At 37.8% G+C, this 12596-nt stretch overlaps 1 pseudogene; it reads right to left on the reverse strand.

The window, feature by feature from the left end:
- Window positions 1-1399: 1399 nt before the first annotated feature.
- Window positions 1400-2112, reverse strand: LOC113609381 (sigma intracellular receptor 2-like; annotated as a pseudogene).
- Window positions 2113-12596: the final 10484 nt, after the last annotated feature.

Below are 12596 nucleotides of genomic sequence, written 5' to 3' on the forward strand. Positions count from 1 at the left end.
ATTAACTAAGACTTCCAATAAAGTTTTGACAAGTTGAGGTGATAGTAAGCACACTTTCCTTGCTCCTAAACGTTTTATTATCAAGTATGACACTTGCTGTATGTTTCTAGTAGAAAACTTTAACAAGATAAAAAAGCTCACTCTGTTGCTAACTCAGCATTTGATGAAAAGTGGATCTTGAATTTTATCAAATGCTTTTATCAGACATCTCTTAAGACATTATGTAGATTTTCTCCTTTAATCTATTAATGTAGCAAAACAAAAGATGACATAAGGTTCATTCAGCCAACACATATTTATTGAGTACCTATTATCTATGTGCCAAGAACTGTGATAAATGCCAGGAATATAAACAAGAACAAGAACGGAAAGTTTTCTGCCCTGAAGTTGAGCAATCTTTGCATTCTTAGGATAAACCCTATTTACTCTAGGTGTGTTACTCTTTCAATATGCTGCAGGACTTGATTTGATATCGCTTTGCTTAGGATTTTTGCATCTACATTCCTGAGTGGAACCAGATTATGTTGCCCTGGGCCCCATTCAAAACTGACAGTTTTACAAGTTCTCAGTAAACAAACTGGAGCAAAGTATAGTGCTTCTCTCCATTTATTCAAGTCTTCTTTTAAATCTGTAATAAATTTTGCAGTTTTCTTCCTGTGGGTCTTAAACATTCCTGATTAAATATATTCCTAGATAATGTATTCATTTCATTTCATGATGAGTGAGATGTTTAAATCAACTCTTCTAATTATTTATTGCTTGGGTATATAAAACCAATTGATTTTTGTATATTTGGTTTATGATTGGTTGCTTAGACAGAAATTTTTCAATAAGGCTTTTCATTTTTTTTTTTTTTGTTGGTCAGCAGCTACATTTATTTTGACCAGACACAGGAGTCAGACCATACTCCCAACAATCAGACCATTAGGTATTGTAAGCAAAACAGGCAAAAAGGGGGAACTAACCAGGATCAGCATCTACCATTTTCCATGTGTGTTCACAAGCCTTTTTTTTTTTTTTTGAGTTGGCCTTGAGAATGAATTTAGAGAAAGCTAGCAGAATACCAAGTACTAACATGAAGAGACCCTATATGCACACACTGTCCATCTCCCCATATCTACTACCTTTGACTGGCAACAAGACAGGAAGGAATTATTAAACTATTAGGTAGCATGAAGTTATCCAGTAAGAGGCACACCTCCAGCTCAGGTTTGAGACACCAGACCTCAGAGTAAGGGAACTTATGTTAAGTGGTGTGTAAAAAGTAATAGAAGATTAAGGTTTGGAAAGAGGATAAACAAGGAGACTTTAAAAAATCTCTTCTCCTGGGATGACCTGTCTGCGCCAGTGTCCTTGGAAAGTGAGGGCTTGATGTGTCTCCTGCCAGTGTCTTGGTCATGCGTGTTGCTGCTGGTGTGTTTCAAATACTACTGAAAACAGGGTATTCTTTTTTTCTGAGCATTTTCCTGGTACTGGGTCCAACAGGAAAATCCCCCATGGTCACCTCTCCCCTGGACCCGGGGTTATTTTTCCTCATTTTTTCTTTCTTTTCTCCTCAGACTTGTAGTAGGGGTTCCACAACCTGAAAAGGAGAAGTATAATAGGGATGAGAAAGTAGGTGATGTAGGCAGATATATGGAATAGTCGTTGGTGGAAAGTCTTAGGTCCTTGTCCTCTGAAACAACTGGTTTTGGAGAAATCCTGAGTAGAAACGCGGAGAGGATTGGAATCAGAGTTCTCATGGTGTCAACCGAGTAGTTGATTGCAGGGGTGCGGATCCACCTGCAGCCTCCATGAACACTGGTATGGCCACCTTCTTTTTAAAAGCATCCGTCATGGGGACACTTTGAAGACTTATGTTGGGATGAGAAAGAAAGGCAACTGAAACACAAGCTCGCAAAACAGGAAGGACTTAAACCACACCGGGGGGTTGTGTAGCAGGGGATCTTTGAACTCCTCAGTATACCACTGCCGCAGGTTTCTCAGCTCCACCCGGTAGAGATCACAAGGCAGCACCGCCTGCAGGTCCACGAGCAAGGTGATGGGGATGTGGGAGAGGAAGTAGAGATCCAGCAGCCACTCCAGGCCATGCCGGGCGCCCAGAGACCCCATCATCCATCGGTTGGGCAGAGCAGGATCCCAGACTACCAGGCTTTTCATTTTTAACTGATATTTTTCCTGGTTATGAGACTTCAGGATAGACCATCATAATATGAGTAAATAGTAATATTTTCCTCTTCCTCGTCAATCACTAATCCTTTTCCCTCTGTGCCTGATCTTATTTCATGGGTTAGAAATTGCAGCACAATCTCGAGTAGTATTTATAATAAAGAACATCCTTGTATTTTTTTCTTCTTTTAAAGTCAATGTTCCTAGAGTTTTATGGTTAGATAATCACATATTGAGATAAATAATCTGCACCAACTTGAGAAAGAAGATTTCATTCCTATTCTGGTCCTAGTTATCAGGTACTTTTACTAAAAATGGATGTTGCATTTTTTGCAAAATAGTTTTTGACATATTTTGGAATAATCGCTTTATTTTTCTTCCGTGACATATAGATTTGAAAATTATATTAATTAATTCATAATATTGAATTATCTTTGCATTCTTGAAAGAAAACCTGCTAGGGTTTGTTTCATTATTTCACAAACAGCTGGGTAAATGTAGTATTGCATTTTAGATTTTGGCATCTAAATCTCAATATTTGTGAGGTTACTTTGTCATTTTCTCTTTTGTGTTAGTTTTATAAATTTTCGGTGTTAGAGTTTTGAACTGGGATTCTTTTCCCATGTATTTTAATGTCCTTAGACATTAAAAAGAGTTAATAAGTCAGAAAATTATTTGTTCTTTAAATTTTGAAATAATTTTGCTTTAAATCCTCTGAATAGGTAAATATTTACTTTTGTTTTTCAGTTTCTTCTTAAGAATGTTTCCTGCTTCTTCAGCAGTTAATATTCATGTTTGATAATCATGAGAATAATTCTTTATATCAAGATTTTCAGATGTTTTCATGTCTAAGATTACACTTCCTTTCTTATCCCTAATTTTTTCCTCATCTTTTATTTTTCTTTGATTAGAATAGAGGTTTGTATATTTTATTCTTTTTGTTCTATATATTGTCTGCTTTTTTCTAAAGAACCACTCAGATTTATTTCTCTATTCTATTCCTTTTTGTTTACAAATTTTAATTTCTGCTTTCATCTGTAATCATTTTTTCTTTTTTTCCCCCCTAGTCATGCTTTGTTTTGCTCTTAGCTTCTCAAGTTAATGGCTTAATTCATTTGTTTCTTTTATTATTTAAAAATAGTAAAAGTATGTTTTTTGCCTGATTATAGCTTTGGCTAAATACCACAGGTTTGAATATGTAGTGTGCTTATAATTATAATTTTCTAAGTATTTTGTAATTACACTTTGAATTTCCTATTTGACCCAGAAGAATATTGTTTTGTTTCTTTTCATCAAAAACTGGGGAAAATGTTTTTTAATTATTCTTGTTCAACTATCAATTTTGTTGCATTTTGATCAAAGAATATGGTCTGTATAGATCTGTCTTTTAGAAAATTTTGAGGTTTTCTTTGTGATCAAATATATATAAAATTTTAAGTGTTTCCAAATATTTTAAAGGGGAATATATCTTATATTTGAGATTATTACATTTCCATGTGTATTTTCAAATTGACTCAATTGGTGATATTATCAGATACTCCATTTCTTTGTCTATTGCCTATTTTAACTCTTAAGAACAGAAAAGTGCTTCCTTTTCTTACTGTGCATCCATTGCAGTCAATTCCTCTTTTAAATTCTAACAGCTTTTGCTTTACGCTTATTATATACTGTTATTTGGCACATGGAAGTTGAATCCTGATATATTTTAATTTGGGATCTTCCTATCAACACTGAAAAAGAAAGATTATGAGACATTTAAATTTTTTCCCTTGAAAATCTACTTCATCTTATATGATTGTAATTCCAACTGTTAGTTGGGGAGAGTAGTTCTTTTATATCTTAATACAATCTTATACTTTCAATTTTCTTGTGTTTATCTTTTGTAGGTATCTTTGATAGACAACTGTTGCAGATTATGACCTGATTTTTGCCATTTAATATGATAAAGTTATCATATTTGTCATAAATTATATGTTTGTGCTTACTCAAATTGATTTACATTTTTTTTCAGTTTCTTTGCTTTTTCTTTTTATCTTTATCTTTGACTATCATACAAGTTTTCTTTTCTCTTTTCTGATGTACAAGTATGCATCCTACTTTTACTTTTGCTCAAGTTTACCTCTAAAAAACAAGCAACTGTATTTCTCTGTCCACATCAAGGGGAAAGAATCAGTGTCTACCACTTTCCCTCCTTTGCACAATAAAGACAATAGCCTGCCATTCTTTCCTCGAGGTCTCCTCCACTACCTAGGGATTTAGACCCAACATCTTATTTGCTAAGTATTATTATTTACATGTTATATTTTCTCTTTCAAGGATTAAAGGTGAAGTGTCCAGTCTCTGTTGTAGCTACAGTGTATTTGCAACAGTTTAGACTTGATCCCACATTAAAATATTTCAGTACTTACTGTCCGTCCTTTTAAGTCCTGTACATCTTCTTTGTACAGGATGTTTTTAAAACTGGATTCATTTTATGAAAATTGTCTGGAAAACTTTGATTTTTCTTTCATGAAGACAACTTCATTAATTTAGTTTTCGACACTTGGTATCAGAGAATGCTTTTTTATTGACTTCAAATGTGAATAAAAATGTGTCCAGATTTAGCATTCTTAGATCTTAATAAATTGGGCCTCTGAAGATGTTGCTTTATTAACTTCTGGTCCTGATTATTTTCTTTTGTTTTTTCCTGCCTTCCAGAATTCTTTTTATGAAAAATTAAAATTTCAAACTTCCATGGAAACTGGTCTCTTTATATTAATTTTGTCTAGTATTCATCAAGCTCACTTGATCTGAATATTTACTTACTTAAGTTCAGGAAGTTAATTTCTTTAACTTTAAATATATATATATATATATATATATATATATATATATATAAAACATTGCTATTTTTCTATTTGTTCAGGTGTCTCCTTTGGCAGCACTAGTTTTCTTCATGTTGGATTTCTACTCTCTGCCCTCTGACTCTATCATCTCTTTTCACAATATTTTTTTATCTCAATTTCATTTTCTTTTAATTCTGGAAGAGTGCTTCAAATCTGTCCTCTATATTACTGATTTCACTATAAACATTGCCCATTAAGCACTTTATTGCTTCTAATGCATTTTCCACTTTGATATTTTATATTCAGTTTTATAACATTTTTCCTTCTTTCATGTTACTCTGTATTCTAGTTTCTTAACCAGCTTCTTTCTCACCTCAATATATTTTCTTCTCTCATTTTTCATCTCCTGTTTCTTGGGGTCCTTGGATGTTATTTAGATTACAAAGCATATGCTGTTTAAAATTTATTTGCATTTCCTGTAGTAAATCTTTTTCAAAAGTACACTCTTCCTCTGCCTCCTGAGTCCTATATTTTCATTTCTTGAAGTTACAAAATTTTTCATATGCCTCATAATGAGGTTCTATTTTACCTGTTTATTCATCCTTGAATGATGACTATTTTATCTGGCCTGTTATTTCTCTGCAAAACACTGAATAGATTTTTCTTAGATCCCATCAAAGTTTACTTGGTTTTTGTTCTAATCCTCTTTTAGATCTTATGCTATATGACATTTTACCCATTCAGTGATTAAACATCCTGATGGGAGATTTATTCTAACATTATGTGAGCCGAAGTCAAACTTCCTCTGTGTATGGCTAAGCCATTGTGCTAGAAGCCAGATCGGGAATGACCTGACCTAGTTCTTTTTGCTACCACAAAGTAGGCTGAAGAAGAAACTTTTGACTTTGTGGAGAATCCTCCATGGCAGAGCCCAACTACTGGCCGTATGGTGCAACCACAAGGGCCTGGCCCCAAGCAGTGGCTGCCCTCAGGTTCTTAGGACCTGTAAGGGAGAAGTTCCCTGCTAGTCCCAAGCCTGTCATGCCCTCCCACCATGGACCCTATATTTCAGGGTATTATTAAAATGCCTTCAAGATCTCCTTCACTTTTTTCCTCTTAAGCCTGTACCACTTTCTCAATGAGTGAGTCCTAGTGTCTTTCATAGATAAGGTTCCACTGGCAAAAATGTAGTTGACATCTCTACATGTGAAAAGTGTTCTTCTCTAGCTCCCAGCAGTGATACAGGAGTTCCCAATTCTTGTGTTCCCTTTGATGCTTTAATAGGAATTTGGAAGCTTCCTGTGCTTACATTGCCATCTTTACCTGGAAGTAAGTTAAGAATATGTAAACAAGCAGGACATGTCTCAGAGGCTGTGGTGACCTCTCAACTGGGCTTAGATTTGGGTGCCAATACAGATCTATTTTCCACAGGGCCAGCCATACCGATGGGCTTCCAAGTGGCTTTCAGAAGTGTTTTTCTGCCAATCCCAGCCAGTTTCCTGGATTACAGCTAAGTTCCAATGATTCTTTTTGCTGTTTCCTAGTTGGCCTGGTGCATACATATATCTGAATGTCTACCTTTGTTCTCACTTTTTTTTGAAGCCCAATTATATATGAATACCTATGAGGTGCCAGAAACTTCACCTGTATGATTTTGTTTAATCTTCACAAGATGGTTCAACATAGATACTATTATAGTCCCCAATTTACAAATGGAGGACTTGAAGCCCAGAAAAGGATTTAAACAACTTAAGGTCACTCAGATAGTGAGTGTCAGAATCACTACTTACTGGCCCGTCATCCTCTAAAACCCATGTTTTTAACCAGTATTTTAAAAGCCTCTAAGCTAGAGATTCCCCCCCCCCCACCACCAAATAGATAGATTTCCCACATTAACCACAAGTGTTAGCAGCCATTTGGATTCCCTGCCATCATGTCGTACCTTTTCACCATGGACCAACAGTCTACTAGATGAACCCATGTTTATATCAAACTTACTCTTCCCTCCCATCTTAGAATAAAAGACATCTTTCCTCCAGAGCAGCTCCCTCCCTGTGTGCCCAAGATTCCCTTCCCTTTCTTCTCCTTCCATGAATCTCTGTCCCTACTTGTTCTGTCATCTCACCATAAAAACACAGTCACGTCTCTCCCAACTCTTCTCAACATCGCATTGACCTTGTTTTTCTTTCCTTTACTGCCAAACTTCTCCTTCCATTGTCATGGGAAACTAGTTTGCACTAGTTTTTTCTATTTCCTTTTTGTTCCTTAATCTCCCCAATTTTCACCCCTAGTGACCCCACTCAAACACTACACCCAAGATGACTGTGGCCTCCCAATTGTGAGAACACACTTTGGTCTTCCACTTCCACTTTCCACTACACATGGAAACATTGATGCCTTCCTTCATAAATTTATTTCCACCTTCTTTCCATGATTCTACTCTCTTCTCTTCTGTCCTCCTCCTGTCTCCTTGGCCTTTATTTTTCCAACTACCTTCTATTTTTCTCTTTTTCCTTCTGCCCAAATGGTTGGGCAAAATGACCCAGCATTCCATCCTTGGATCTCTCTTTTTTGAGTATAGTTCCCTATGCTATACAGTAGGTCCTTGTTATTTATCTATTTTATATATAGTAGTATGTATCTGTTAATCCCAAACTCCTAATTTATCCCTCCCCCATCCCCTTTCCCCTTTGGTAACCATAAGTTTGTTTTCTATGTCTGTGAGTCTGTTTCTGTTTTGTAAATAAGTTTATTTGTGTCGTATTTTAGATTCCACATATAAGTGATATCATATGGTATTTGTCTTTCTCTGTCTGACTTACTTAACTTAGCATGATCATCTCTAAGTCCATCCATGTTGCTGCAAATGACATTATTTCATTCTTTTCATGGCTGAGTAATATTTCATTGTGAATGTGTGTGTGTGTGTGTGTGAGTATCACATCTTCTTTATCCATTCATCTGTCAATGGACAGTTTCATGTCTTGGCTATGCTGCTATATGCTGCTATGAACACTGGGGTGCATATATCTTTTTTGTTTTTAGCTTCTTTTTTTTAACATCTTTATTGGAGTAAAATTGCTTTACAATGGTGAGTTAGTTTCTGCTGTATAACAAAGTGAGTCAGCTATATGTGTACATATATCCCCATATCTCCTCCCTCTTGTGTCTCCCTCCCACCCTCCCTATCCTACCTCTCTAGGTGGACACAAAGCACATAGGTGATCTCCCTGTGCTATGCGGCTTCTTCCCACTAGCTATCTGTTTTACATTTGGTAGTGTATATATGCCCATGCCACTCTCTCACTTTGTCCCATCTTACCCTTCCCCCTCCCTGTGTCCTCAAGTCCATTCTCTAGGTCTGCGTCTTTATTCCTGGCCTGCCCCTAGGTTCTTCAGAATCATTTTTGTTTTTTTTTTTTTTGGATTCCATATATATGTGTTAGCACATGGTATTTGTTTTTCCCTTTCTTTGACTTACTTCACTCTGTATGAGAGACTCTAAGTCCATCCACCTCACTACAAATAACTCAGTTCCATTTCTTTCTGTGGCTGAGTAATATTCCATTGTATATATGTGCCACATCTTCTTTATCCATTCATCTGTTGATGGACATTTAGGTTGCTTCCATGTCCTGGCTATTGTAAATAGAGCTGCAATGAACATTGTGGTACATGACTCTTTTTGAATTATGGTTATCTTGGGGTGTATATATCTTTTCAAATGAGAGTTTTCTCTAGATATATGCCCAGGAGTGGGATTTCACCATGCTATTCTTTATTCCTGGAATTTGTCCGCCTTCCCTTGCAACCTTGTCTTTTTGGGAAATTCTCAGTCATTCATTAAAACTCAATCCAAATATTGCATCCATTTTGAATTTTGACCTTGCTTCACAGAAACATTTACTATATCACTTCTTCATGCTCCCAGAGAACCTGATGCACACATCCCTATGTTGGCATTCAACATGTGGCTTTATCTTGAGTTTGTTCACTTCTTGGTCTTCCATCAGAGGCTATAAGCTCTTTGAAGACAAGGACACTAGTTTTTAATGACCCACCTGACTCTCCAGGATTCATCATTACTGTTGGACCAGGTATCCCAGCTATCCTGCCTGGTTGTGCAGATCTGAGGCCATGTCCTAGCTTCTTCCTCTGCCCAGTGCTGCTGTGAATAACCCATTATGAGCTATAACTGTGTCTAAGTGATATCACAGGTAACTATTGCAGGTAGAGAAGAGAAACCCTGCTATCATGTAGGACTCAACCACTAACTCATAAAAGGGATGACTTCGTCTTTCTCAAAATTATAGACCCTCATATTACGCATAAGACAGAACATAAGAATATATAGGGTCATTGGAAACCAGAGTACTATAATAGCAGCACTTTTCAGGGCATAAAAATTTGATTTTCCAATTTGTTTCTATCCATAAGTAGGAGTATGGGCCAAACACAACCCATAAGAGTGTTGTCAGAAGATGTTAACAAAGAAGTTTAACTGATGCCAATGAAGTATTTACATTTGATTGAATCTGGAGACTTCCATGAGGACCTTGCTGTGGGACTGAGTTTTCTCCACATTCTAATTCTGCAGTGGAGAGCTGTTTCCATTTTCAAGGTATTTGTCCTTGTTGTTATGTATTTTCCTTCCTGTTTATATACACTCTGTTTGTATTAGCCTCCTTGGTTACCATTTATCTCTCTGGGTTCTGGATTTCAATATTTAATCATTTCTATTACAAGCATTTGCTCACATTTTAACATCTCTGAAATGAGAATGTGTCATACAATTACTAACATCTGATAGTCCTTGCTTGTCTAGGACCATTCATGACATCACTGCTCTTGTCTGTGCAAATTTGCTTGTTATTCCTGGGAGCCTGACTGAACAACAGCAAGCCCTCAGCCCAGAGGGGAGTATTTGTGGCAGCTCCCACTAGATTGACTGCAGGACAGGGCTTTCTCCACCCTGTACCTTCCCACAGTAATCTGAATTCTCTGTTTCTTTCACTGGTTGTCAGGAAGCTTCTTTACCAGGGACTATAATGTCTTGCTCACCATTATCTCAGTGTAAAGATAGATGTCTTTCCATGTGAGAGGAAGGACGGCTCACCTAGGAGTTCATCCTCTGTACCACAGAGATGAGGAGCAAACACCTTTATGTCATCAATGCTATGAAAGTGTTAGCTTCCCCACATTTGAGAAGTACGAGGTGTGTTAGGAGGAAAAGAATGTTATCTCATGGTGGCCTCCCAAACAAACCACTTGGTGGCTTCTGTTCTCCTCTGGCAACTTCCGCCCATTCCTCTCAGCAAACCCGTCGGTATACCTGTCAGAGTTCATTCAAGAAAAAAGATGCCATGCAGGATATTCAAATGGAGGGTATTTAATACAAGCAATTGGTTACACAGGTGCTGAAGACTAAAAGAGCAAAAAGAAGGCCTGAAAATCATCATAACTATAGAAAGCAGCTACAGCTCTTAGGGTTGAGGAAACCAAAGGAGAAATTTGTGCTCACAGGACCCAGGAGTCGAGAGGAAGGTCCCCATGTTACTAGAGTTTAGGGATGGGGGGTGTCCCATGGGTGGTAGTCAGGTCTCTGAAGTAGGTGAGGCACAGCTGGTGCTCTCATCAAAAAGGGGTACAGTAGTGGGCTGATGATGTAACCCCTTTATAAAGGGGTGCCACAAGGCTGAGTCTAGAAGTGTTTTAAAAACCTGGAGGTTGAAGCAGTAGCTGCCCTCTCCTGCTAGAGAAATTAGCCAGGACTGAAGACCAGAGGGAAGATTTTCCTTCCACCTCCTCAGCTTCCAGTCTCTTGTCAGGGCCTCCCACTGACAAAAGGAACCTAATGGAAATCTATCCAGCAAGGGAATCTGGGAAAAATAGTTGTCAGACTCTTAGTGGAATATAGAGAAAAGGCAGATTTGGGTCTCAGAGACAATAAGGAAACCAATGGCACAGTGGGTAACCTAGCTCTCTGCAGCTGGTTACTTTTTGGAACCATGGACTTTTCCCCTTCTAGATGTGATGTTTCTACCAGTGCATAGACCTCAAGGAGGGGCCATGTGAGGAAGACCACGTGTACCCATGCTGCCCTCTCCTGATCTCCTCCCATAGCACTATAAGTACAAGACAATATATGCAGAACACACTTTACAGATAGGTTGAGAATGAAACCATAAGGAAAAATACTTAAATTAGGATGCATACTGTGGTTATTCTGAATGTAAGGTAAGGTTTCTCATCCTCAGTGCTATGGGCATTGTGGACTGGATAATCCTTTGCTTTAAGGGATGGTCCTGAGCACCATGATGTGCTGAGCTGCATCCCTGGCCTTGGGCCACTAGACACCAGCAGCACCTGGCCACAAGTTGTAACAATAAAAAGGTACCCACACATTGTCAAACAGTCCCTAAGGGGCAAAATCACCTCTGGTTGAGAACCACTGGTATAATGGTGAAGAACAGAAGCTTAAACCCTTCATGGGGGTTCCCTGAGGTTAGTCCCAAATTTCTAGATTTGCTTTTCCTCAAAGAGAGAGAGAATGCCCTCTAATGTCTTCCCATTACAAGTCTTTACCCCCTTTCTGGAACACTTCCTATCTTTTCCACAGGGCCTGCTTCTATCATGGGTAGGTGATGTGCACCCTTTTCCTCATAAGAAAGGGGGACAGATATTATAATCTACAAATTGTATTTCCCAGAGTCATAATTATTTGGTCTAAAATAACCCCAAGATTATTCATCAGGCCATCCCAGTGTGCACTATGGCATCTGCGTCTACCCCCCTCAAGGTCTCTTCAGCCATGTGTGGTGGCAATTTCTCTTCATCTTCTGTAATATTCAGGAGGATAATCTCTCTCATCTAACACAGATACCACCCAAGATAAAAGTAGAATTCTCAGAAACAGTGCATTTCACACCGATATTACAAAAGAGGGAGAAACCCCATATATGCCATGTGATCTTCCTCTTGCCCCAGCAGAAATGATGTTTCACTTTGTGGTGTGAGGCAGCATCAAGTTTTCTTTATTCTCTCTGGGCCTTCCTGGTCATAGCTACAGGCATGCTGGTGTACAAGGGTCTCTTCAAGCAACAAAGCTACTTAGGCCTTTGTAGTCACATACAAACACTTAAGATGAAACCTTTTCTTTACAAGGTAAAAAATTATATTTTTAGCTACTGTAGCCACTACAACCTTAAATGGAAAGCAATAAGGATAAAGTATGTTTTAATTTTATCCAGCGTTGGAAATTAGAGTGGGAGGATGGAAGATTGTTCTTTTAGTTACAATGTCCATTAGATTAATGATTTCTCTTGTAAGTTAGGCTTCCAGATGTCTATACAGACATTCTAGGGCACCAGCTCACGGTGATACTCGTGGATAACTACAAAGAGCAAAGGCTCGTTTACAAGCATCATTGGTTTGGTTCACCATCATCACAGTGTGGGTGAGATTATCAATATAATAGAAAGAATTCTTGGTCAAATATCAAGTGAAAACTGATCTCCTTTCCCATTTTGGAAGTGAAAAAAGTCCCATGTCTCACTTATAACTTGAACACTCCCCCATACTTTAACCAGCTCAGGTCTATTT

This window comes from Aethalodelphis obliquidens, unplaced genomic scaffold (genome assembly GCF_003676395.1).
Source record: "Aethalodelphis obliquidens isolate GAN/ISIS:26980383/991018 unplaced genomic scaffold, ASM367639v1 scaffold56, whole genome shotgun sequence".
Classification (NCBI taxonomy): domain Eukaryota; kingdom Metazoa; phylum Chordata; class Mammalia; order Artiodactyla; family Delphinidae; genus Aethalodelphis; species Aethalodelphis obliquidens.